The sequence below is a fragment of the Pan troglodytes genome, chromosome 5 (assembly GCF_028858775.2).
Source record: "Pan troglodytes isolate AG18354 chromosome 5, NHGRI_mPanTro3-v2.0_pri, whole genome shotgun sequence".
Taxonomy (NCBI): domain Eukaryota; kingdom Metazoa; phylum Chordata; class Mammalia; order Primates; family Hominidae; genus Pan; species Pan troglodytes.
This window is the reverse complement of record NC_072403.2, coordinates 64,009,424-64,035,832: the sequence shown is the minus strand read 5'-3', so window position 1 is coordinate 64,035,832 and position 26,409 is coordinate 64,009,424. Positions and strand designations below refer to the sequence as shown.

The 26,409-nt window shown below is 36.4% G+C and overlaps 1 pseudogene; it reads left to right on the top strand.

Annotated features, from left to right (window-relative positions):
- LOC735678 (beta-glucuronidase-like) overlaps positions 1-26,409 on the top strand; it is a 469,528-nt pseudogene that overhangs the window by 36,721 nt on the left and 406,398 nt on the right.

Here is a 26,409-nt window from a genome sequence, read left to right as displayed (position 1 = left end):
CTATGTTGCCCAGGCTGGTCTCAAACTCCTGGACTCAATTGATCTTTTTGCCTTGGCCTCCCAAAGTGCTGGGATGAACAGGTGTGATCCACTGTGCTAGCCTTTTTGTATTTTTTATTTTTTTCCTGACAGGGTCTTGTTCTGTTGCCCAGGCTGGAGTGTGGTGGTGTCATCATAGCTCACTGCAGCCTCGAACTCCTGGGCTGAAGCAATTCCCCTGCCTCAGCCTCCTGAGTAGCTGGGACTACAGGCGTGCACCACCATGTGCAGCCTAGTTTTAAAATATTTTGTAGAGATGCAGTCTCGCTATGAGGCTGGTCTTCACCTCCTGTCTTGGACTCCCAAAGTACTGGGAATACAGGCATGAGTCACGACATGTGGCTGAAAAGATTCCTATTTGGCATCTGAGTCTCCTCATAGCTGTCCCCTCTGTGGGGAGGTTTACCCCACCTGCCCCAGGCGGAGGGAACCTTCCCTGTGCTCTGCCCTGTTGCAGCCAGAACCTGGCTCTCCCAACATTCTCGCCAGGCACCGTTGTTATTTCTTTGGCTCTCTCTTTGATCAGACTGTGGGCTCAGGAGACAGGAGTCCTATTTATTGTTGTTTCCCAGGTACTCTGCAATAGCTGACACAGCACATGCTAAATAATACCTCTTGAGGGCATGGGTGAGATCTTAGAGCCATGTTTAATCACTCACTTTGTCTTTTTTTTTTTTTTTTTTTTTTTGAGATGGAGTCTCACTCTGTCACCCAGGCTGAAGTGCAATGGTGTGATCTCAGCTCACTGCAACCTCCACGTCCTAGGCTCAAGTGATTGTCCTGCCTCAACCTCCCAAGCAGCTGGGATTACAGGCACCCGCCACCATGCCCAGCTAATTTTTGTATTTTTGTAGAGGTGGGGTTTTGCCATGTTGGCCAGGCTGGTCTCGAGCTCCTGACGTCAAGTGATTTGCCTGCTTCGGCGTCCCAAAATCCTGGGATTACAGGCCTGAGCCACCATGCCTGGCCTGTCCTCATTTGTTTATCCATCTCATTTTTTGTCCTTCTCACCAAAGATATGTTGCTTTGTCTTGTGGGGTTTTTTTCATGTGGATTCCTGAACCCCATCCAGCCCCTTGTCCCCTCCTCAGCCAGCTCACACTCTTTTGCACAGCTCCTGGGACTCCTGTTGACACACAGGGAACAGCCACCCACAGTGGACTGCACTGTTCTGTTTGCACCCTTAAATTTATCGTGCTTACAGAATGACACTTCTGCAAACTAGTCAAGTAGGGGGAGGTAGTTTGTGGATATGCACCCTTGTTCATTCTCTTTGAAAAGGTAACCAGCTCTGAATTCTTTCTCCTTTGAGGAGGAGTTTCACTTGTCGCCCAGGCTGGAGTGTAGTGGTGCAATCTTGACTCACTGCTACCTCCGCCTCCCAGGTTCAAGCAATTCTCCTGCATCAGCCTCCCAAGTAGCTTGGATTACAGGCATGCACCACCATGCTCACCTAATTTTTTTTTTTTTTTTTTAGTAGAGATGAGGTTTCACCATGTTGTTCAGGCTGGTCTTGAACTTTTGACCTCAAGCGATCCACCTGCCTTGGCCTCCCAAAGTGCTGGAATTACAGGCATGAGCCACCATGCCCAGCCCCAGTTCTGAATTCTTAAGAAACTCGAGAGAGTCTAGGTGAGCATTGATAGAACCTCTGCAGTGCTGGGTGTGGTGGCTCACACCTGGAATGCTAGCCCTGTCGGAGACCGAGGTCAGAGGATCTCTTGAGCCCAGGAGTTTGAGACCAGTCTGCACAACATGGGCCCCTTCTCTACAAAATATTTAAGATGGGTTTTGGCTGGGTGCAGTGGCTGACGCCTGTAATCCCAGCACTTTGGGAGGCTGAGGTGGGTGGATCACGAGGCCAAGAGTTCAAGTCCAGCCTGACCAACATGGTGAAACCCCATCTCTACTAAGAAAACACAGAAATTAGCTGGGTGTGGTGGCATGCACCTGTAATCCCAGCTACTCAGGAGGCTAAAGCAGGAGAATCGCTTGAACTGGGGAGGTGGAGGTTGCAGTGAGGCGAGATTGTGCCACTGCACTCCAGCCTGGGCGACAGAGCAAGACTCCATCTCAAAAAAAAAGAAAAATAGTTGGGTATGGTCGTGCTTGCCTCTAGTCCCAGCTACTTGGGAGGCTGAGGTAGGAGGACTGTTTGAGCCCAGTAGGTCAAGGCTGCAGTCCGCCATAATTGCACCACTGTACTCCCACCTGGGTGACAGAGTGAGACCTTGTTTCAAAAAAGAACCTTTGCAATGATGGAAATGCCCCATGTCTGCACTGTCTGAAATGGTAGCCACTAGCTACATGTGGCTATTGAGGTCTTGATGTATGACTAGGATAACTGAATTTATTTGGTTTAATTAAAAAAAATTTTTTTTTGAGACAGCCTCACTCTGTTGCCCAGGCTGGAGTGCAGTGGCATAATCACAGCTCTGCTCAGCCTCCTGGGCTCAAGTGATCCTTCCTCCTCGGCCCCCCAAGTAGCTGGAGCCACAGGCATGCGCCACTACACCTAGCAAATATTTAGCCTTTTTATAGAGACTGAGTTTCACTGTGTTGCCTAGGCTGATCTTGAACTCCTGAGCTCAAGTGATCCTCCTGCCTCGACCTCCCAAAGTGCTGGGATTACAGACCTGAGCTACCATGCCCAGCCTGGTTTAGTTTAATTTCATTTTACATTCATTCATTCATTCATTCATTCATGAGATAGGGTCTTGTTCTGTCACCCAGGCTGGAGTGTAGTGGTGCAAACACAGCTCACCACAGCTTTGACCTCCGGGACTGAAGCAGTCCTCCCACCTCAGCCTCCCAAGTAGCTGGGACCACAGGTGTGTGCCTCCATGCTTGGCTAACTTTTGTACTTTTTGTAGGCTAGTCTTGAACTCCTAGGCTCAAGCAGTCCTCCCACCTCGGTCTCCCAAAGTGCTTGGATGACAGACATGAGCCAGCGCACCTGACCTAAAGACATATTTTTCCTTCTAGTGTAGTTCAGCCTTAAGACTGTATCAGCAGATAGAGATGGAAAAGGAAGAAAAATTAAGTATCAGATTATATTTATAAATAAAGCAGTTACTAATTGATGTTTTTTTTTTAAACCTCCTTTTTAATTCTGGGTTACATCATTCCCTGGCTGTCTTTACCCTAGCATCAGTGAGTCCTGCAGTCACTGCAGCCCCCAGTGAGGACTGATATTTTGGTCACCATCAAGTGGATCTTTATTTTTATCTAACATTTACAATTCTGCCAGTTCTTACTCTTAATTCTCTTTGCCTTGAATCCCAGGATCCACCTCTGATGTTCAGTGAAGAGTACCGGAAAAGTCTGCTAGAGCAGTACCATCTGGGTCTGGATCAAAAACGCAGAAAATACGTGGTTGGAGAGCTCATCTGGAATTTTGCGGATTTCATGACTAACCAGTGTAAGTGGCAGTTTAGCGCATGGGATAATGTACCCGTCCTCATTTTTTCAGGTTGCCTTGCCCATTCTGGACATTTTGGCTATAAGAATATTGGAAACAAAGTGGGGAAGCTGGTTTAATCCATGTAGGTTGTGTTGAGAATTTCCTAGGAAAAGTAAGTTGTGCTTAGGAAGTAGGAAAGCAGTCAGGCCCCCGCTTCCCACATACGGTCAAAAAGCAAACATGAGAGTCTGCTATAGTGAGATGGAAATGGCTAGCTTGCCTTTTTCTTGTCTATTTCATAGCCAAGGAGGAAGGAAAAACTGGACCTCATTATGGATTTACTTTTGGGATACACTCATTATTCCAGAGGAGGGTAAAAGGCTGAGAAGCTTAAGGTATTTCAGTCTGTTTTATGTTACTCATTTGCGAAAAGCAGGCTCATCGAATACAGGTGAGTTTCAACGCGTCTTGAATATGGCAGCATTTAAAAGTCTTCAGACCAGGCATGGTGGCTCATGCCTGTCATCCCAGCACTTTGGGAGGCCAAGGTGGGAGGATTGCTTGAGGCCAGGAGTTTGAGACCAGCCTGTTCAGCATAGCAGGGCCCCCATCTCTACAAAAACTAAACAGATTAGCTAGGTGTGGTGGTGTGTGCCTGTAGTCCTAGCTGCTTGGGAGGCTGAGGCAGGCAGATAGCCTGAGCACAGGAGTTGGAGGCTGCAGTAAGCTGTGATTACACCACTGCACTTGAGCCTGGGCAACAGAGTGAGACCTGTCTTTAAAAAAAAAAAAAGGAGCTGGGCACGGTGGCTCATGCCTGTAATCCCAGCACTTTGGGAGGCCGAGGCAGGCAGATCATGAGGTCAGGAGATCGAGACCATCCTGGCTATCAGTGAAACCCTGTCTCTACTGAAAATACAAAAAAAATCAGCCAGGCGTGGTGGTGGGTGCCTGTAGTCCCAGCTGCTTGGGAGGCTGAGGCGGGAGAATGGCGTGAACCCAGGAGTTGGAGCTTGCAGTGAGCCGAGATTGTGCCACTGCACTCCAGCCTGGGCGACAGTGAGACTGCTTCTCAAAAAAAAAAAAGAAAGGGTCTTCAAAGACAATAAGATCTGTGCTCTCACGTAGGGTGGATGAAGGGCTGCCAAGTTAGCAATGAATGTTTCCCATTTCTTCTTAGTTTATGGACTTTCCGTAAACTCAGGATGGCAGTTTGGTTGGTTGGAGAAGGATATGGTGATGGCGGGAGTTAGAATACATTACTTATAGGGGAAGATAGGCTTTTGAAAGGTTAAAGCTTAAAAGTGAGAATGGAAAAGGGATGAATGAATGAACATGATGAGGTGAGAGGGAAGAGGTAAAGGGAAAAGGTGAACAAGAAACTCTTCTCTGCGTGGCACCTGGGATGAATGGTTTCTGGGGACATCCTTGATGGCAGTTTTGTGGAGAGGTGCAAAGCTTTATGTGGTAAGAAATGAGCTGTAGGCTCAGTGCAGTGGCTCATGCCTGTAATCCCAGCACTTTGGGAGGCCGAGGTGGGTGAAAAGAAAAATGGGCGAGGCACAGTTGCTCATGCTTGTAATCCCAGCACTTTGGGAGGCTGAGGTGGGTGGATCATGAGGTCAGGAGTTCGAGAGCAGCCTGGCCAACAGGGTAAAACCGTGTCTCTACAAAAAAATAGAAAAAAAATCCCTGCATGGTGGTGAGTACCTGTAGTCCCAGTTACTCAGGAGGCTGAGGCATGAGAATCGCTTAAACCTCGGAGGCGGAGGCTGCAGTGAGCTGAGATGGTGCCACTGCACTCCAGCCTGGGTGACAGAGCTGGGTGGTGGCTCAAGATATGTTTTGTAAACCTGAAGATTTGAGATCATATAAGCCAAATCGAAACTTAATTGGCATTCCTAGCTTTTGGTTCTAGAGACTCCGTGATCAACTAAGAGCCACCAAACATTTCCCATGTAGACTATTTTGACCATACTGACACTTTGGTTACTGAATTCACTTTATCTCTAGAAATTAATTCTTACTAATGGATGTCTGTCACTGTAAGATCCTTCTATCCTCTGAAATAAGGAGAACATTTTAACTTCAGTAGTTTAAACTAGTGTCCTAAACTATAGCATTCAAAATGAGATAATATGCTAAAGTAATACACAAACCAAAAATCCCAGTGGCTAACACAAAAAGTTTTTCTTACTCATTTTACTCATTTTACATATCCATACAATAGAAGTATATGTCTTTTGAATAGCTTTTATTTTATACCAATTATTTTATAATACATTCACTTCAAATTTTGGTTTAAAGTGTTTGTCATAGATATAGATAAAATAAAACATGGGAAATTGATTTTATGGTCTTGAATGAGACGATTATATTAATCTAGCAAATGAGTTAAATCAACAACAGAATTTTGAAAAATATGTAGTGGGTAATAGCTAATAATAATGTTTTTATGTGTAACTGATTTTATAAAATTCAACCAAGTGTATTTTTGTTAGGCCTGATAATATCAGAAGTAGTATATTTGTAATTTCAGTGTTTATTACTAATATTATACATCCCTCAATTGGCATAATTATAATATTTTAACTAAAATATACTGTGAAATTATACATTCTAGGCACTGTGCTGGGCTAATGGCAAAATTATAAAGTTGCTTTATTAAATTCATACATGCGGAAATCTAATATAAATTTTATACATATATTTTTTATCATAAGAGTATATAGTATTTCTTAGGGAATTTCAATGAACCTGGAAAATCTTATATACTTTAGTGCAACTGTAAGTTACTACACTTGGAGAAAAAAATTATTGATATTTTTATAGTGCAAAAGTATACATATGTGCTAGTCTCAGCATCTAGATTAAAAGTCCACCCTTGAACCTAAAATAAAAGTTAAAATATTTTTAAAAAGAATCTATCCTACAGAAGTAAAGGCATATATGTGATCCTCGATATACAAGAATGCTTTCACAGCATTGTTTATGATGGCAAAATAAACCGGAATTAAACATGAGTTTCTTCAACAGGTAATTGGTAGAATAGTTTTTGTATCCTTGTAATGGAAAAATTTTAAGATATTAAAAGATAAGTTAGTTTGCATGTATTTACCTGAAGCTATGTCTGCACCTATATGCAAAATAGGAGTTTGCAAAATAATATACATGATATCATTCACTTCATACAGTGTATTGGTTAACAAATTAAAGAATTTTCTGTGTAGGACCAAGTTAAGGAATTTACATGCATTGGCTGATTTAATTCTCACATAAATCAGCTGATAGAGCAGTTTTATCATTCTCATTGCATCCCTGAATCTTAGGTGCACAGAGGTTCAATAAATTGCCTGGAGTTACGCAGGGAAAGAATAAAGTTACTCAATTATTAGGATTTTGAGAACTTCAGAATAAAGAAAGCATGTTTAGTTCCCCCCGCCGCCCCCCCCAACCCCGGGTACATGGCTGTTTTCCCTGGTTTCAGTTAGCCAGCATTCCACTGAGGTCTAAAAATAGGTGAGTGTATAACAACAAGATATTTTGAGAGAGAGTAAGAGACCACATTCATCTACTTTTATTACAGTACATTATAAATGTTCTATTTTATCATTTTTATTGTTTTAGTTTCTTACTATGCCTAATTTATAAATTAAACTTTACCATAGCTATGTATGTATAGAAAAAAAAATACATAGTACAGTATATATAGGATTTGAACTACCTACAGTTTCAGGCAACCACTGGGGGTCTTGGAATGTATCCTCTATGGATAAGAGGGATTACTATATTTCCTACGTTTCATAATGGCATTCTTTTGGAATAGATTAAATGTCATGCATGAGCTTTGAGCTTATTAATTTTATTATAACATTTGACAACATCTCATGAAATTCTGATGCACACATAGAAAATATCAAACCAGATGGAAGTATTATGTGCTCTATCCTTGGTTGAATAAATATACCCACAATGATTAATCAATGGGTACGTTCATGGGTAGTTTGAAAGGAAAAATAATATACTTCTGGGTTCTATTACTGGCACTATTGTGAATACAAATGTTATCAATCTTGTAACTATTAGGCTGCTCACAAATACTTTAGTTTTTCTCATACTATACAAATAATAAGATGGCAGTATTTCATCCTGCTTGAAGGTAAATGAAACCACTTTACTTGTTTTGACCAATGTCATTTGAATAGAAGGAATTTTTACAAGGCCTTCCCATGGTCCCTTATGAGCTGTATTAGCATGAGTTGTGACAGAGTTTTTATCAGCTGTCTTCCTAAATGACTAAGTCTCCTTGTAAACTTATTATAGAGACTGAATTGGTTTTAGATGTGAAAGTTATTTAATACTGCAGTATAGTATAGGTCATCTTAACTGATACACATAACAAAATGGAATGTTTGGTTCAGAAATATACAAACGTCCCTACCAGGGGAAATTAGACAATTGGCTTAATAATAAAACTAGTATTTAATTTCAGGAATTCATAATTTATAGTATATAATATATTTATGTGTATATATTATACTGTAGATATATTCACAGTTAATTTTTGATTAATAACTTACAGAAAGCTCTGCACTTGAGATTTATAAACTTGCTGAAAAAAATTCAGTAAGAAAACTCTATTTTAGTATATGCTTAATGAAAATATCTTGGTGGAAACCCTAAACTCTAAAACTACCCTGTGGTATTCAGAATGAGTCAAGCAAAACCCAGAATAAATGACTTTATAGGTAGCTTTTGGATACAGCGCTAGGTTTAAAATTTGAGAATAAGGTTGGCAGATTCTATTCTTTACAAAGGAAGGGCTGTCACAGCAGTGTGTGCCTGGAACCCATTTTAAATAAAGGAAAAATTGAAGAGCTGGCATTTTAACCATCATATGTCTAATACATAATGATGCTTCATAAGTTACTGAGACCTCCCTCGATCTCTGGGATAGTTGGAGCAATGGCTGAATATAAACTATCAGAAAAATTGAATCTGTAATTCTGTCAATAAGTGAGAAAATATTCTAAGATTCTTTAAATTTTAATTCTGGGTTTTTGAACACATTGATATGTAAAATATAACAAAATAAGGTGGACACTGTTTAACTGCAGTTGGTATCAATTCTTATGTACTGAATTTAAGGAGAAAGATGCTATCACCGTAGGAAATTATACCAGCTAATGACTGCATACCATTAATATATTTTCTGAAGTTTGAATTTTCAGTTAATGCACTTTCAATGATATTAAAGAGCACTTTATTAACAGCTATTTGAGGGTAATTTATATACAGAGAACTGCACATATTTAACTTGTATACTTTAATGAGTTTAAACATCTGCAAACACCCCCGATACTGTCACCACACTCACTTGGATATGATTCACATAAACATATCCAAGACGCCCCGAAATTTATTTTAAACCCCTTATGTGTTTATGTATGTGGTGAGAAGACTGAATTTGAGACCCTGCCTCAACAAATTTTGACATGCACAATATTATAGTATAAACTATTGGCACTATATTGAACAGCCGCTCTCTAAAATGTATTTATCTTGCACAACAAAGTTCATATTCCTTGAAAAACTTCCCATTACCCTACAACAGAGCCTTTGGAAACTACTGTGGTTTTCTCTGCCTCTGTGAGTTTGACTATTACAGATACCTCATATAAGTGGAATTCTGCAGTATTTGTCCTCTTGTGGCTGGCTTATTTCACTTAGCATAAGATCCCTTAGGTTCATCAATATTGTCACCAATGGCAGGATTTTCTTCTTAAGACTGAAAAATATTCTATTGTATGTATATACCTCAATTTCTTTATCCATTCATCTGCCAATGGTCATAGACATGGGTCATTTCCATATCTTGGCTATTGTGAAAAATGATGCTATAAATGTGGGAGCGCAGATATCTCTACAAGATCCTGATTTTAATTGTTTTGGATATGTATCTAGAAATAAGAGTGCTGGATCGCCTGGTAATTCTATTATTTTTAGCTTTTGGAGGAACCTCCATACTGTTTTCATAGTTGCTGTATCATTGTACATTCTCAATGTACAATGTACAGGGGTTCCAAATTCCCTACATCCTCACCATTTATCTTTTGGTTTTTTGAAAATCAACATCCTAACAAGAGTGAGGTAATATCGTTTTGATATTACTATTTGCAATGACTTTTTGAATATGACATCAAAAGCACAGGAAACAGAAGCAAAAAATAGGCAAGTTGGACTATATCAAACTAAAAACAAACAAGAAAAACAAAAACCAAGCAAACTTCTACATAGCTAAGGATACAACCAACAGAATGAAAAGGCAATCTATAAAATGAGAGAAAATATTTGCAATCCATATATGTGATAATGGATTAATTTTCAAAATATATAAGAAATTCCTACAATTTAATAGCAAAACATGCATAATCTGATTTAAAAATGGGCAAAGGATTTGAACAGACATTTCTTCAAAGAAGATATGCAAATGGCCAACAGGTACATTAAAAAATATGCTCAACATCTTTAATTGTCAGGGACATGCAGATTAGTAGAACTTTCAAGTAAATAAATAAATAACTCTACTTCACAGACTAACCTATAAAATGCTGAATTTTGTTATGTAAAATGTTACAGAAATAATTTCCTCACAATTGTGTTAATTCGTTTGTGCTACTATTACAAAATATTTACTACCTGGTCATTTATAAAGAGCAGAAATTGATTTTTCACAGTTCTGCAGGCTGGAAATCCAAGATGAAGTCACCTGTAGTTCAGTGTCTGCGTCTAAGAGAGCACTTTGTTGCTGCACCCGCCAGAGGGAAGAAATACTGTATCTTCTCATGAAGGAAGGAACCGAAGGTGGGAATAGGGACCAAACTCCCTCTTTCAAGCCTTTTTGTAGTGACATTAATTCATTTATGAGGATGCCACCATCATGACATAATCATTTCCCAAAGGATTTCACCTCCTCCCACTGTTGCATTGGGGATTAATTTTCCAACACATGAATTTTGAGGGACACATTCAAACCATAGCAACTGGTATATAGTAACTAGGTGGCCCGATGGTCTTCATAATAAAGTTATATTTTACTTTAGTATAAAATAAAAGGTCAAGGCTTGTAACTGTCATGAGACTGCTTCATGTATATCTCCCCTAGTGACTATCACAGTTGACTGACAGCTCCTAGGGTTCATCTTTGTATCCATCGCTACCTATAGTCCAAAATCCCCATCTCACAGCTGTTGTCAGCCAGTGACAAAGCATAGTGAGGTGCTGTTCCTGCTCAATATGGAGGAAAACTTTGGCTTGATAACTCTCCATTGGCCTGCCAAAATATGTTAAGTATTGTGCTACTATCTGAAACTCATTTTACCTAACCTTTTTTATTTTCTTTCCTCCTTCATAAGGTTTACAAGTATTGTGGCTGAAGGCTGTGTCTATTCCTGCTTCCTCCACCTCACCTTGCAAAAGTGTTTATCCAAATAAATCCCTCACACATCTAATCCCATTTTGGCAAATTCAGTTTCAGAACTTTGCCTTCACCACTAGTCTCAAGGAAAATATATTAATACACACACACACATATGTATATATTTCCCAATCTATTATAGGTAAAATATACTCTTATCACGAATAAATCCAAATTGTGAATGCTTAAAATATACTTTACAGAATATTAAAATTTAAAAGCATCACAGGAAAAATATTAATACTGTTTACAGCATTTCAATATGTGAATAATATTTACATTACAGTTTCATATGAACCTTTTACTTCTCTATTTAGTATGCCATCATGTCACTGCAGAGTTATGAAAAGGAGAGCTCTCCTAGTTGTGAAAAAAGAAACATGTTTTATTGGGAGCTAAGTGGAAGGTTGAACATGTGGGAATATCTGGGCATGCACTGAAGACACCTTTTGCATCTCCTCCATCCACATAGCAAAGTGAATGTGGTTTGTGTCCATTTATGCAGGATACTCTGGAAAACCAAACTGAAGCAAGGTTAACATACATTTTTAAAAGAAAACTAAAGGAAAACAACACATACTTTATTACCTATCAAAGTAACCACTTCATTATATTTTAGTGGAAGCTATTATTTATTATCGAATTATTTGCTTGGGCAGGAGGCTACAGGGTTTTTCCATTTGGGTTGTATATGTTCCTCATGAGAAAAGCTGAAGACAAAATCTTACCCTTCTGCCCAAAGTCAATTGAATCAACATGTTTATCTTGCTCCACGGAGCTGCTAACCTACTGGCTGGGTGTTGTGTGGCTTGGCAATGGAGTTCTGCATGACAGGAACAATGGTTTTTAAGTGGACTAATCAGAGCTATTAATGCATATGCAGTGAAGGCAGGAACTTTGCTACATGCAGGGCTTATCATTTTGCTAATAACAATGCCTGGCACAGATTAGCGATGTGTTGAAATAAAACATATTCTGGGAGATATAAGATAGAGAAAGAGAGCAGCATGTAGTAGAAATAGATGTCGAAAGATGAATTAAGATGATGCATTAAGCTTGAAACGTGAGGCAGAGAAAGCTGTACATAAGTTGAAGGCTTTGAGTTAAAAGACTATAGGAATTAGATGAGTGGGGGCTATGGAGAACAGAGAGAATTTAGAGTGTGGACAAGTGTTCTATGAGCAGAGACTGGGACTAGCCAAAACGTGATGATGGGCAGCTAGCTTGGAAAGAATGCTTACAACGTGAAAATTATATATTTACAAAAGGCCATTACTTCTGTTAAAGAACAATAGACCCCAGTGAAAAGAAAGGAAATTGAAAAATAGAGAAAATATGGAGAAAACTAGAATCTCTATAGACAGCGTCAATGCAGCATCAATTATGTGAACCACTTTTGAGCACAAAGAACTATTGTTTTGACCTTGGAGGCAATTTGGTCTTCATTAGGTTTAGCTGTAGGATAGTTGATGTTCATTATTCCCTATAATGCTTGTGATGGCAAAACCTTCACAAATTTATATGATCTAGGTATGTTTTCAATCCTTACAACCCAAATAACCGATCATAACTCTCACTATGTCATTTGAAAAAAAAATGATCATCAGAAGTGTAATTCAATTAGCAAGTATCAGTAGTGGAGTATAAATTATTATTGGTTAATACTAAGTATGATTGAAAAATCGTAGTAGATGGAAATATGGGAATCTTTATTTTGGATGAATAAACTTTATGCCTAAAACATATGTTTATAAAAAATACTTTGTGAATAAACCCATTGTCTAATATTTAAAAGAGTTGAAGTATGCTATTATAAGACCTTCCTTAATTGATGAAATGATGCAAAGCCAATAATATTGCTCCACTTACTGAAGTATAGAGATGAACAGAAAACTTTTTCTTTATTCCATGTTCTATATAAGTCAAGAACTAGAGCTCAAGATTAAGTTTTTTGTTTTTTTTCCATTTCCCTGGGAACAGAGCAACAGTCTCTCTGGGTCTAAAACATCCTTTTTTCAGTACATCCCGCAGCATCGTATAGAAATATGTTGCAATCAGTTGCCAAGTCACATCCTAGCTTAATGTCAGCAATTTTCTTTCTGAACCAATTTTGCACTCAGCATTAAGAGGAAATATTGAAGGGAGACATACCTTTTATGTTTGTAAAATTTATACTTCTTGAGATAAAAAAGCAACTATATCCATTGTCGTGGGATCTTGAGAAGAAATAAGAAAATGAAATATTATAGAAAATATTATATTATTTAATTGTCCTGTTCTAAAACACTTTCTAAGCCTGCCTGTTTTTTTGCCAAATTAAATTAATATTTGGATGTAGACAGCTTTTCAGAGTGGCAGTATCATAGTCAATGAAGATGACCTGAGGCACAGTTATTGCTAATTGGACATAGAAACCACCTTCACTCATATATAAAAATTATTATGTGCTACACTAGATATTTCAGGAGAATTGATAAAAGAAAGACTGTTGTATTCATATGCTTGTCTTCCTGGCTAGAGGATCTGTTTTAATTAATCAGCTCATGGAGTTTGGAAAATATTTATAGTATACATAGCTGAATGTTCATGTAAATTTTGAATACATTCATACATCTTTTTTTAAAAAAAAGATTGAACTTCAAAACCATTTTCTTACATACTCAGTAGAAGTTGTTATGAGCCAACATTTTTTGTGAGCTATACTATTTTAAACATCTAAAGTAAATTATCTGACATATAAAAAAGACTTCTTCATTTAAAAATATATCTTTTAAAAATAATTTTACAAGTGATGGCATCTCATTTTAGAAGAAGAGGCATCAATGACAGCAGTTACAGTAACTCGATGCTGAATATGTTTTTAAATACAAGATGCTGTGTTCAGCATTGTACATACATTATCAAATTTTATTCTGATAATATGCTGCATGATGTATTAGGCTGGGTTCTCTCAGACAGAACCTACACGTATACATATATATATATACACATGCATATACATACACATACAGAGAGAGAGAAAGAGAGAGAGAGAGAGATCTCTACATTTATTAGAGGAATTGGATCATGCGATTATGGGGGCTGAGAAGTTCCAGGATAGGTTGTCTGCAAGCTGGAGAACTAGGGAAGAGAGTAGAGTAGCTTTCTCCAAGTCCTGAAGCTTCAGAACTAGGGAAACTGATGGTATAACTCTCAGTCAGAGGCCAATGGCCTGAGAACTCAGACAGCCACTTTGCAACTCCTGGAATCCCAAGGCCAGAGAGCCTGGAGTTTGGATGTCCAAAAGCACCAGAAGGAGGGTGTCTTAGGTCCAGGAGAGAGTGAGCTTTCCTATGCATTTTTGTTTTATCCATACCCCTGACCAATTGGATGGTGCCCACCCGCATTGAGGGTGGGTGTCCCTCTATTAAATATTTTAACTATAATTTTTACTGTGATATAGGCACTGAATGCTTGTTGCTAATAATCTGGTAAGATCCATCTGAACTATGAAGTGAGTACCTGGAGGAACTCCTACATTTTAGGCTTTCAAAGGTTACAGGCTTTTCGTGTGTGTGTGTGTGTGTGTGTGTGTGTGTGTGTGTGTGTGTTTTGAGAAAAATGGAATTCAAACACTGTGATTAGAATGTATGTTTACTTATATAGAATTAATGAATATATATAATAATAATTACTGTATATAATTTTAAAATATAATAAAGTCTCTTTATCCATGTGGTGTTAGTCTGTCTCTTCCATTTTGTTTTTCTTCCCTTCTTGAGCACTCCTTGCTTTTTTACCCATGGCCATTGTTCGATAATGAACATATTTGTAGCTTCTCATTTTAAGTCCCTTTCGACACTTTCAGAGACTTTATCCTGCAAATTTGGAAAGGTTTTTCTTTTCCATAATATAATTTTCCAAATGTTGGCTACTTGTTTAATTTTTTAAACATGCAATTGTTTTGTTTGTTTGCTTCACCTGGCAGCTCTCTCTAAAACCTGAGTCACTATTCCTTTTGAACTCTGCTAAAAACATTATCATCTTCTCCAGGAGCTGAGGTGAAAGATGATGTTTTATTCTACTGCTTTAGTAGGAAGAGCCACATTATTGTCTAATTCGAGTGCAAAATATCTCGTACCATTGATCATCTTTCTGGCAATAGACATCACAGTCTGCTTCCTAACCATTTCATCTCAGGCATTGTGCTGATTACCCCTTCAGGACTCTGGAGTCCACCGTTTTGCTGTAATTTCTTTAACCACCTGCCAACTCACTAAGGGCATTTGCTTAGTGTTTAATGTTCACCTCCCAAATCAGTCTTTTTAATTGAATAGGCTATTTTTTTCACATTTCATATTCAAGCTTAACTTCCCTTTTGTAACATAGGCAGATGTTAAGATCACGTCAGCACTGCTGTGCAAAGGTTTATGGCATATATTATTTTATATCTTTGTTCCACTGTCTGTCCTAAAATAAAAATCAATTGGTTTTTTGTTTGTTTTCTTGTTTTTAACATATCAACACAAACCAAAGTATTCTGTATGCTCCATTGATACCATCTCATTGTTGTTTGGATAGGCAAGATAAACATGTCTTAAGTTTTTAAAGGTTACAGAAGGGTTGAGAATGATGGAATCCAATCACTGATTAAAAATGTGTGTTTACTAGGTAGTATTTAAGAATGAATGCATATAATAATTATTGTTATTTTTAATTTAAAAATATAATAGGGACCTTTTGTCAATATGGTGAGAGTCTTTCTATGTCCAGTCTGTTTTTTTGCCCTTCTAGAGCACTCCTTGCTTTTTTACCCATAGCCTTTGGATGATAATCAACAACATATATGTTGCCTCTCATTTTAAGCACTTTTCAATACTTGCAGAAACTTTAGTATATCACGGACATATATGAAATTGTGAGGACTTTGTTATTGAGATTTTTAATTAAAATAAAATCATAATCATAATAAAATACATTTTATAGTAAAATATTAAAATACAAATATAATAATAAAGCAAAACTATAGTAGCATCTTTCTCTAGATTGCAATTTAAAGAAGAAACATTGACTTCCTAATGTTGGAATCAATCTTTTTAAAAAGTTTATATTTTAGGTTTACGGGTACATGCGAAGGTTTGTTATATAGATAAACACATGTCACGGGGGGGTTGTTGTACATAACATTACATCACCCAGAAATTAAGCTCGGAATCTTTTTCTTTCATTTTTAGCTATATTATTTCCCTTATGGTGGACCATAAATCTAAAATGTAATTAAATGTCCATCCTCCAAAAATGGAAATGCAAGCATGTGCATGTCTTTAAAGGTAAGACACAGAAGCTGTCAATATAATTTGTACAGAATTTATATTTTTATCCATGTGTGCACATACAAGGAATGCCCATTGTATGAGGAACATTCTATACATTGATTATGTGTAATTGAATGCAAGAACTTATACAGAGGTACATTAAGATGAAGAAACATGTTTATCTTGTTCTCTCTTCTCTGTAGCATTGAAATTTCAGCTGCAAAGAAAAGGGTAGGCAAGTCAGGGCAATGTCAATTTTTCTCAATTAAAACAATTTTAAAATCCAAATTAATACTAAGGGGAGAAAGAGAGCCAACTACCCATAAGTATTTATAATTTGATTAAAATTCTGTTTTGTTGAACTCTCCACATTACTTAATAAGAGGTAGTGAGCTTAGAATAGCTTACCCTGCTCAGATAAACCATTACAAGCTTTGCAATTTACTAATCATCAATCTGAAGCAATTTTCTGTAATATTTTAGCCCCTCTTCACTGATACATAAAGAGAACTTGCATATAAAAACAATAGAGGAATTCAAGATGCTCTGCCTTTAAAATCTCAACTGTAGAAATGATTTTCTGCCATATCTAGTAATTCAGAGCTAGGCAAAACCATTAATTTAATTATATACCTGCTATGGTTTGAATGTGTCCCCCAAAGTTTATGTGTTGGAAACCTAATTCTCAATGTAATGGTGTTGGGAGTTAGGGCCTAATAAGAGGTGATTAAATTATGAGAGTTCTGTCCTCATGAATGGACTAATATCATTTTCCTTGGAGTGGGTTAGCTATTATGAGAATGGGTTTGTTATAAAGACAAGTTTGGCCCATTCTTGCTCGCTTGCTTTTGCCTACTCTTGACCTTCTGCTTTCTGCCATGGGATGACAGAGAATGTAGGCACTCACCAGATGCCGTTGCTATGCATTTGAATTTCCAGTCTCCAGAACCATGAACCATGGTTCATTATAAATTTAACAAGTCTGTGAGAGTCTGTTATGAGTATAAAATGAACTAAGTCCCTAATGTGCAATATGAAAAAATGAATACAAGATTAATCTCTCAGACTACCTTTCACTATCCAGTGTAGAGAGAATCAGTCCAGGGTAAAACTAACTTTATGTAATGAAGGATAAAAGGAAGAAATCAAATTAACGAAAATGGATGCATGGATTAGAAAAAAAAATCGTTTAAAAAATCAAATGTTTGTACCCAAAGGAGACACAATGCATGGTTTAAGTGGGAAACCTCACTGACCATGACATTTATTTTTAATTAGCAATTCAACTAATGTATAGCATCAGTAACATTGTCAATAATTATCTCCCAAGCTTTGTCATTGTATATAATTTATAGAACTCTCCATATATGTTGTCGTTTCATACATTTACAATATTTTTAAAATTTAAACCAGTAGTCTAATGTAATAAGAACTATTTCACCATGAAAGAAAAAGAGTGTAATAATTCCTGTCAAAAGTCCAATGGACATTGTCTAGGTAAGCAGAATCCAGATAGTTCACCTGAAAAATAGTAAAATGTCCAAACAGCTTCATAAATAAATAGACTATTTTTAATCTTAAAAAACTGCTAATATACATATTTGATATTAAGAATTTTAAAATTAATTTCACTGGAGTTTGAGACTCTTAATTTAGAGAAAAATGTAACATTTTATATATACAGTTTTTGAATTCAATTTTTTTTAACAATTGAAAAACCATACCATGCTAAGAATTTGCATTTGAACACTGAAATATTCTCTAAGTGGCCTGTTAGTGTATTAAAATTTCCTCTTAAACCTTTTTATTTTTATGTTTTTTTAAAAGCTCCTAGTGGAAGCTTTGGCTACATAAAATGTATTTCATAAAGTTTGACTCTGAAGCATAATGCCAATTGCACAGTTGCCCACATTGAGCTATGAGTGGGCAGCGTTTTGTAACCATGGATATGGTGAACTTAATGTGAGAGCCATATTCATCTGAGGCTTGCAAGGGTTGGACAGTGCCCTACCTAGATATTCTTTACTGGGTCAGTGAGCGATCTCCAGCTGCCAAGTGATGTCAGCTCACTCCAAAGAATTGGCCTTGTCTGACAGAAGTATGCCCAATAAAATGTATGCATATGAATCACTGTCTTAAATTCTACTTCTAGAAAATCCAAACTATGAGACTCTTATTAAGAAAAATAAGCAGTATTTTTCTGAAATTCTTATTCTTTCTTTTTTTCCCAATATAAAAGGTTTTTTTTTCTTTTGCTAGTATTGCAGATTTTGTTTCACATAGCATTCTTTCTCTCTCTCTTTCGCTCCCTCTCTCTTAGTCTGTCTGTCAGCGGTCAGGGATTATTATCAGTCTGTCATCGGTCAGGGATTATTTGATTTAACCTTCACAGTGGTTTTAGCAGATAGGGAGCATTATCATAACTGGTTTTGTTTTGACAACAGTTAGAGTAGCTGTAAATTGGATAATGTAAATATTGGCCAAGGTCACACATTTAGTAAGTGGTGCAGTTGAGATTGCAATCTGGTCTGTCTGACTCTAGAGTAACGGAACTCTTAACTGCTGTGCCGCACTGCGTCCCCTTATAATTTAGGGAGCCCAGTGTTGGTGAACGGTAGGACCTATCACCAGCTCCCTCATAGTCCAATTAGATGCTGATCAAATATCCTTTTCAAATATTCAGGCACAGAGAATTGGGCAAATTATAATTATATATGTAGGGAGAATGTATATGAATATGCTTTACACGTCTATATAATTTAATGAAATTCATCCAGGTATGTTCATTTGGGGCAATATCCTTGTGAGGCATTGTGGAAATAAACTAATGATTTCAAACAGAAAGCAAAAGAAAAACGGGATGGTAGGAGTTCTGTTAGACAGGTATTCTGTCCTTTCCCCTACCTACTAACTTAATGCAACTTTGCAAATCTATAGTAGGTTTTCTTTAGGACTACACTGCTCTGGTCCTTTGTTTATGTTTTTCTCTCATCCATTGTGGATTCTAATGCCCTCAGTACTGAATAATAAACACAAGTCTGATGGTAGGGGCTACCTAATGAACTCTATACCCTATATCTGCATTTGTATATTTTTTCTTAATTTATGTTAGCTTCTTTGGTCTAAAGGTAGGAACTTAAACTTCCTAATATTTATTTTCACTTGCGTTAATGATCTTTTGTTTAGAATTATTTATGTACTCATAATATTGCTCCTTAATGTATTCTCAAATGTGTTACTTGGGATCTTTCTTACAGAACTTTGGCATGTTTCTGTGTTTATACTTCTGGGTTTTTTTTTAATTCTTTAATTATCTAAATTTTTAATATCTGAATTATTTAATTTTGTATATATCTTTTATTCTCATCAATGTTTACCTGGAATAGTACAGGGACAAATTCCAATATTCTTACTTATCACAGCATATTACTTGGCAAGTCCTCAGATTTATCAGTATTATATTTGAAGATAAAGAACTATCTAATAAAATAGAATAAAGACATTCAAAAGTTAAATTTTAAAAATTTCATCAGTGGATTTTAATTGGGAAATATGCATGTTTCAATAAACACTATAAATTGTTTCTGGAACCTGTGCATCTTTCTTCTGCCAAATTGCATTTGGAACATTTTTACGAAATTAATTGTTCAACCTTGTTAATGAGTATTCTTTTTGCAGCTCATCATAATTTTTAGAGGTCATTATGATTTTGTCACGTTATTTTAATCACTTATTTGCATATTATTTGTATAATTTGGTAAAAATGAGACATTAAAATAAATAATGAGGAGAGGAAAATTAGTTTCTTGGAAAAAACATCTCTCATTCCTCTGGAATGAGTTGCATGTCTTTGTTCAAGTTTGTTTGCTATTGTTGTACGTTTTTAAAATCGTGATTAATACATAGTAAACAACATTATAGGTTCTTTATTAATTTCAAATACACAGAGTTTTTTCCTGAAATAAATATGATCAGATAGTAGACATTGATTTGATAACTTTAAACTGAGATATATAGTTATTTAATTTAAAATCAAACCTACAAAAATTGTAAAGAGATACAGAAGGCACTGACTTATTTGGTGTTTTTAAGAACAAATGTGAAAATGCGATTGATAAAATTATTATTTATACACTATGTATGTGTTACACACATATGTATGTTTATAAATATATATATATGATTGTGTATGTAAGTATATTTCTCCTAAATCCCTCACTTCAGTCTTATTTCTTTTATAATCTAGTGTTGAGAGGTGAACATTCATAAGATATCCATGGTTGTAACCAAAATCTCTGATTGTAATTAATCCACATATTATTTCTTTGTTTTATAGTAGATTAACAGAAAAAAAAATTCAAGTAAATTAGATTATTCCCTAAATGGGTCAGAATTATTTATGTAGAAGGTCTTATGAAAAATATTTAGGAAATTCAGGTTTGGAATTTCTGCATTCTATAAATTTCCATATATGAAATCAGAAACTTAATTTTTCTGAAATATAGACACTAATTCCATATAGGCAAGGTTTGTATGTTTGTAAAAAATAAGAGAAATCACATCACGTTTGAAAATTGCCTTGGCCACCTGAAAAAGAGCAGGCTTGGCCGGGCACGATGGCTCAGACCTGTAATCCCAGCACTTTGGGAGGCCGAGGCGGGTGGATCACTTGAGGTCAGGAGCTGAAGACCAGCCTGGCCAACATGGTGAAACCCTGACTCTACTAAAAATACAAAAATTAGCCGGGCATGGTGGCATGCACCTGTAATCCCAGCTACTCGGGAGGCTGAGGCAGGAGAATTGCTTGAACTCGGGAGGGGGAGGGTGCAGTGAGCTGAGATCATACCACTGTACTCCAGCCTGTGCGACAGAGGGAGACTCCGTCTCAAAAAAAAAAAAAAAAAGAAAAGCAGCCTTTGCCCAGATTTGGTATGCTCTTAGATTGATTAGTTCCCATACTTTGTTTTATCTGAACAATATATGAGTAGATGGAGAGGATATTGGTGGTAAGGTCCATTGACAATCTGGATCCTGAAAGGTAACAATACATTGAAATGTAGATTTTTGAATAGCTGAGGCTTTTGAGCTGTGTATTATTTTTGTATTGCTGAAGTATTGAATTACCACAAACTTGGCAGCTTACAACGACAAAAGTTCATCATCTTACAGATCTATAAGTTAGGAGTCCAACATGGGTCTCACTGAACTAAAATCCCAATGTTGAAAGGGCTACAGTGTTCCTCTTTAGAGGCTAGAAGAAATAATTTATTTCCTTGACTTTTTCAGCTTCTAGAGGCTATCGACATTCCTTAACTCTTGGTCCCCATCCTGCATCAAAGCCAACAAAGTTTTATCTCTCTCATCATTCTTCCATAGTCACATCTCTCTTTCTGACCACAGCCAGGAATGATTCTCTGCTTTTAAGAACCCATGCGACTACATGCCAAACAGAATAACCAGGATAATTTCTTCATCTCAAGGTACTTAATCACATCTACAAAATCTCATTCAACATGGCAGGTAGCATATTCACATATTTTGGGGACAACAATGCAAACATCTTTGGGGGCCATCATTCAGCTTACTACAATGTGTGATGTCAGTAATAGAGCTACAGATTCATAGTAGGGTCTGTCTCAATAATGATTTTGTTCATACTGCATCTTCTAAAAGAGGAGAGTCATAAAACTTGATTATTTAATCATGATTAGGAAAGTTTGGTATATAACACAGTAGCCATATTTTATACAGTTGTGGCTACTGTGAAATAGGAAGCTCAGCAGCAGTCATTGGGAGCGTGCATGTCTTGGCCATGAGTAATCTGAGTAAATTCTACAAATATGTTTCAGTAATTGAAAACAGAAGACGTTTGTATGAAATTTGCCAAAAGTCCTATTCCCAGAAATTAAGTAATTATCTGTTATAAATCAAAATTACTCCAATAGTCATAAAAATTATATATTTATATGGCTAAACTCTAAAGTTTTGATTTGAATAATGCTAACCAATTGTAGCAAAAAGAGGTTTGGAGAGGAAATCAACAACTGGAACATAATTTCACTATTACCACTTTCTGAAATTGTGACTAGGAACAAGTAATTTAGCAACACTATTTCAGAGTTTACTCACAGAATGAGTTGCCTAGGCCAGATATGACTATTTCATTCAAACAATTAGAAAAAAGTGATATAAAAAGTGACTAAGACCATGTATATATTCCATATTTTTTCTCATCTTCAATTTCTTCCACAATGAGTTTTATTAAGTGTTTTGCTTTTATTTGGGTTAATTGTCAATAATTTTCCCCCACAACATATAATATCTAGTAACATCTATGTGGAAGACATATGTCTTAAATCTATATTAGTACTTAGAATTCCACAAATTCTAACTGTGCAAATAAAGTAGTGAAATGTCCATTTAGGTTTCTGTCACTCCCATAAATATATAGATTTATTTCTCATAATATAATTACATATTGGTTGGGAGAGCAATTAGTTAACCACATAGTATTGGACATGCTATTGCATTAACTGGCCAGTTTTTCTGCATTTGAAATTACAGAGCAATTAGAATAATCACAGTATAAATACTATGATTTATTCTTCAGATTTTTTATGAGAGACTGTTACATAAGACTTGGAAGCCGGGCGTAGTGGCTCATGCCTGTAATCCCAGCACTTTGGGAGGCCTGTAATCCTAGCACTTTGGGAGGCGGGGGATCACCTGAGGTCAGGAGCTTGAGACCAGCCTGGCTAACATGGCGAAACCCCATCTCTACTAAAAATACACAAATTACCTGGGATTGATGGTGGGCGCCTGTAATCCCAGCCACTCGGGAGGCAGAGGCAGGAGAATCTCTTGAACCCGGGAAGCAGAGGCCACAGTGAGCCGAGATCATGCCACTGCACTCCAGCCTGGGTGGCAGAGCGAGATTCTATTGCAAAAATTAAATAAATAAATAATTTTAAAAATTTTGGAGAAATCAAACTCCTCATGGTATAGTCGAGACATCACAACATGGGGATGGAGAGACATGATGACTTTGTGCATGAATTCAAATGTCAGAGAAATTAAAAGTCTATTGCAATATCAAAAAGCAAAAAGTAAGCTAAATTAGTTTGACTTTATTATCATATATTTAAAAGTATTTTAGTACACAGGTTTGCTCATCCCTTTTATCTCTTCTTAATGTCACTTAGGAGCCATATTTGTTAATAATAATGGTTTAATATATTAGCCTACTGTACCATATTCATGTAAAACAACAGTCAAGATTTGTAGTTTCTTGAATAATTTGTTGATTAAATGAAAACCTACCACTTCCATATATTTAGCAAATATTTTTAGATTTTTTAAAATCTTCCTAAGAATAATTCAAAATCTCTTTGTCTCTTCCAGTCAAGGCAAAGTGATGTAGTTCCTGCTCTTCTGACTTTTTTAAACCAACTTTTCTGCTGGAAAATTCTGTCAATAGAGTTCTTAAAAGGATTTGTATTAAGCCTTCCACAGATACTCTGATATTAAAATCAGGTCTAAGTAAACAGGTGCATTCTGTGTAGTTAAAATTAAATACTGCTATAAATATGCCCAGTGGGGTAATCCAATTTACTAGTCACTTCAGAGCTGATATGAAAGTCAAAAGGTACTTGGCAACATCGTTTGGAATCGGGATTACTTGTAGGTTATTTATCCTTGAGAAGTATTGTAATGTCTGTGTATAAAGTGCATTATTCCTTAGAAACTGCCTCGGTCAAATAACACAGGCTTAAGATTCTCATTTTCCGTCCCTTTATGCTGTGTACATGCAGAGTCAATCCATTGTTATTACACAGCCAATTATAGGACCAAAACATAATTTGCATTTCTTTTCTCCTTTTTAGTCATAATCTCGATGATTATAGCCAAGTTCTATTTTGTAATTTTAAAGAAATCCCCTAAATGTACTTCCACAAGCTATTTTAATTATTCTCATGATATCTGTGGTAGGTAGGTGAAAATAGTCACTAACAGCCATAAATGATAACTAAGAAGTATGTGACCATAGCAATGTGTTAGGAGACACATATTTACGGGATTTTTATTTAAATTGATTAGCATTGCTTCATGCATAGACCAGTGGTTCTCAACTGTCCATCAGAGTAAGCTGGCAAGATTGTTAATAGTTTAGATACTCAGGTTCATGCCCAGAGATGGTTCTCATTTTCTATCTGTCTCTATCTCTACCTGATGCCCAGAGATTGTTCATGCCCAGAGATAGTTCACTATCTGTATATCTATCTGTATCTCTCTATCTGTATCTCTATCTGTATCTATCTATCTGTATCTCTAGCTCTCTCTCTCTTTATCATGTCCTACTTCCAGATGATACAAATTTGCAGCCAAGGCTGAGAAACGCTGATCTAGGTGAGAATGTACCAAGCAGAAAGATTAAGTGAATTATTAATGCCCACAAAGTCATTTCAAATGTGTATTTATTTATTCAATTGATTTGACTGAAAACTAGTTTTCAGCATTTTAACAGATTTTCCTCTAAAGATGTAAGCCATTGGCTGACTGACTTGACTGAAAACTAGTTCTCAGCATTTTAACAGATTTTCCTCTAAAGATGTAAGCCATTGGCTGACTGACTTGACTGAAAACTAGTTCTCAGCATTTTAACAGATTTTCCACTAAAGAAGTAGACAGAGTTTGCATTTTGAGACAAGGACACAGGGTAACATTTAATCAATCTAATTAACAGCAGGAAATAAATGGGTATTACCCATTAGATTGTGATCATCATTAAAAAAGGAGTAATGCCTATTTTGAAAGCTTTACAAACATATTTGAGTGATTGAATAAATAAATACACATTTGATTTTGTACATCCCAGATTCAGTACATTGTGATGAATTATAAAAAGAAAAAAACTCGTTATACTTTCCATTTCCAAAATATATTCAAAAGTAAAAATATTAACAAATTTCAATTTCCGATGATTACTACTACTTCACAATAAATGCAGGAAAAATTCCATAATAATTCACAAATACTCTGTACTTAACAGGAAACAACTCTCATTGGTATTAGATAGATAGACCTTGCATTATTTATACCAAATGACATTTTCTTTTTTTTATTTTGAAGGTTTAATAAAGTATAATTCAAAAATTGTGTGATTAATGTATACTATCTGATTATTTGGTATGTGTATATTATGTGAAATGATAACAACGATCAAGTCAGTTAACACATCTATAATCTCACCTAGTTAGTTTGCTTTGTTTTGCTTTTGTTTTTGTTTTAAATTTCAACTTTTAGTTTAGATATGAGGGTACATATGGAAGTTTGTTACACGAGTCTGTTGTGTGATGCTGAGGTTTGGGGTATGCATCACATCACCCAAGTAGTACACATAGTACATGATAAGTAGTTTTTCAGTTCACATCACCCGTTTTTTCTACCCCATCTAGTAGTCCACAGTGTCTGTTTTTCCCATGTTTATGTCAATGTGTGCTCAGTATTTATTTCCCACTTATAAGTGAGGACATGCCATATTTGGTTTTGTGTTCCTGCACTAATTTGCTTATTATTATGACCACCAACTGCAAGCATGTTTCTGCAAAGGACCTGATTTCATTCTTTTTTCTATGGCTCTGTAGTACTCCATAATGTATTTATACCACATTTTCTTTACCCGATCCACCACCACTAATGAGCACCTCAGTTGATTCCATGTCTTTGCTGTTGTGAACAGCATGATGATGAACATTTAGGTACATGTGTCCATGTGGTAGAATGATCTATGTTTCCTTTGGGCATATACGCAATGATAGGGTTGCTGGGACAAATTGTAGCTCTATGATAAGTTCTTTGAGAAATCTCCAAACTACTTTCCACAGTGGCTGAACTAATTCATATACCCAGCAACAGTGTATACGCATTCCCTATTCTCCACAGCTTTGCTGGCATCTGTTATTATTATTATTTTTTTCACTTTTTAGTAATAGCCATTGTGAGTGGCATGAGATAGTATCTCATTGTGGTATAGATTTGCATTTCTTTGATGATTAGTGATGTTGAACTTTTCAGCCACTTGTATGTCTTCTATTCAGAAGTGTCTGTTAACGTCTATTGCCTATTTATTAATGAGATTTTTTTTGTTTCTTGATTTGTTTAAGTTCATTATAGATTCTGGATATCAGACTTTTGTC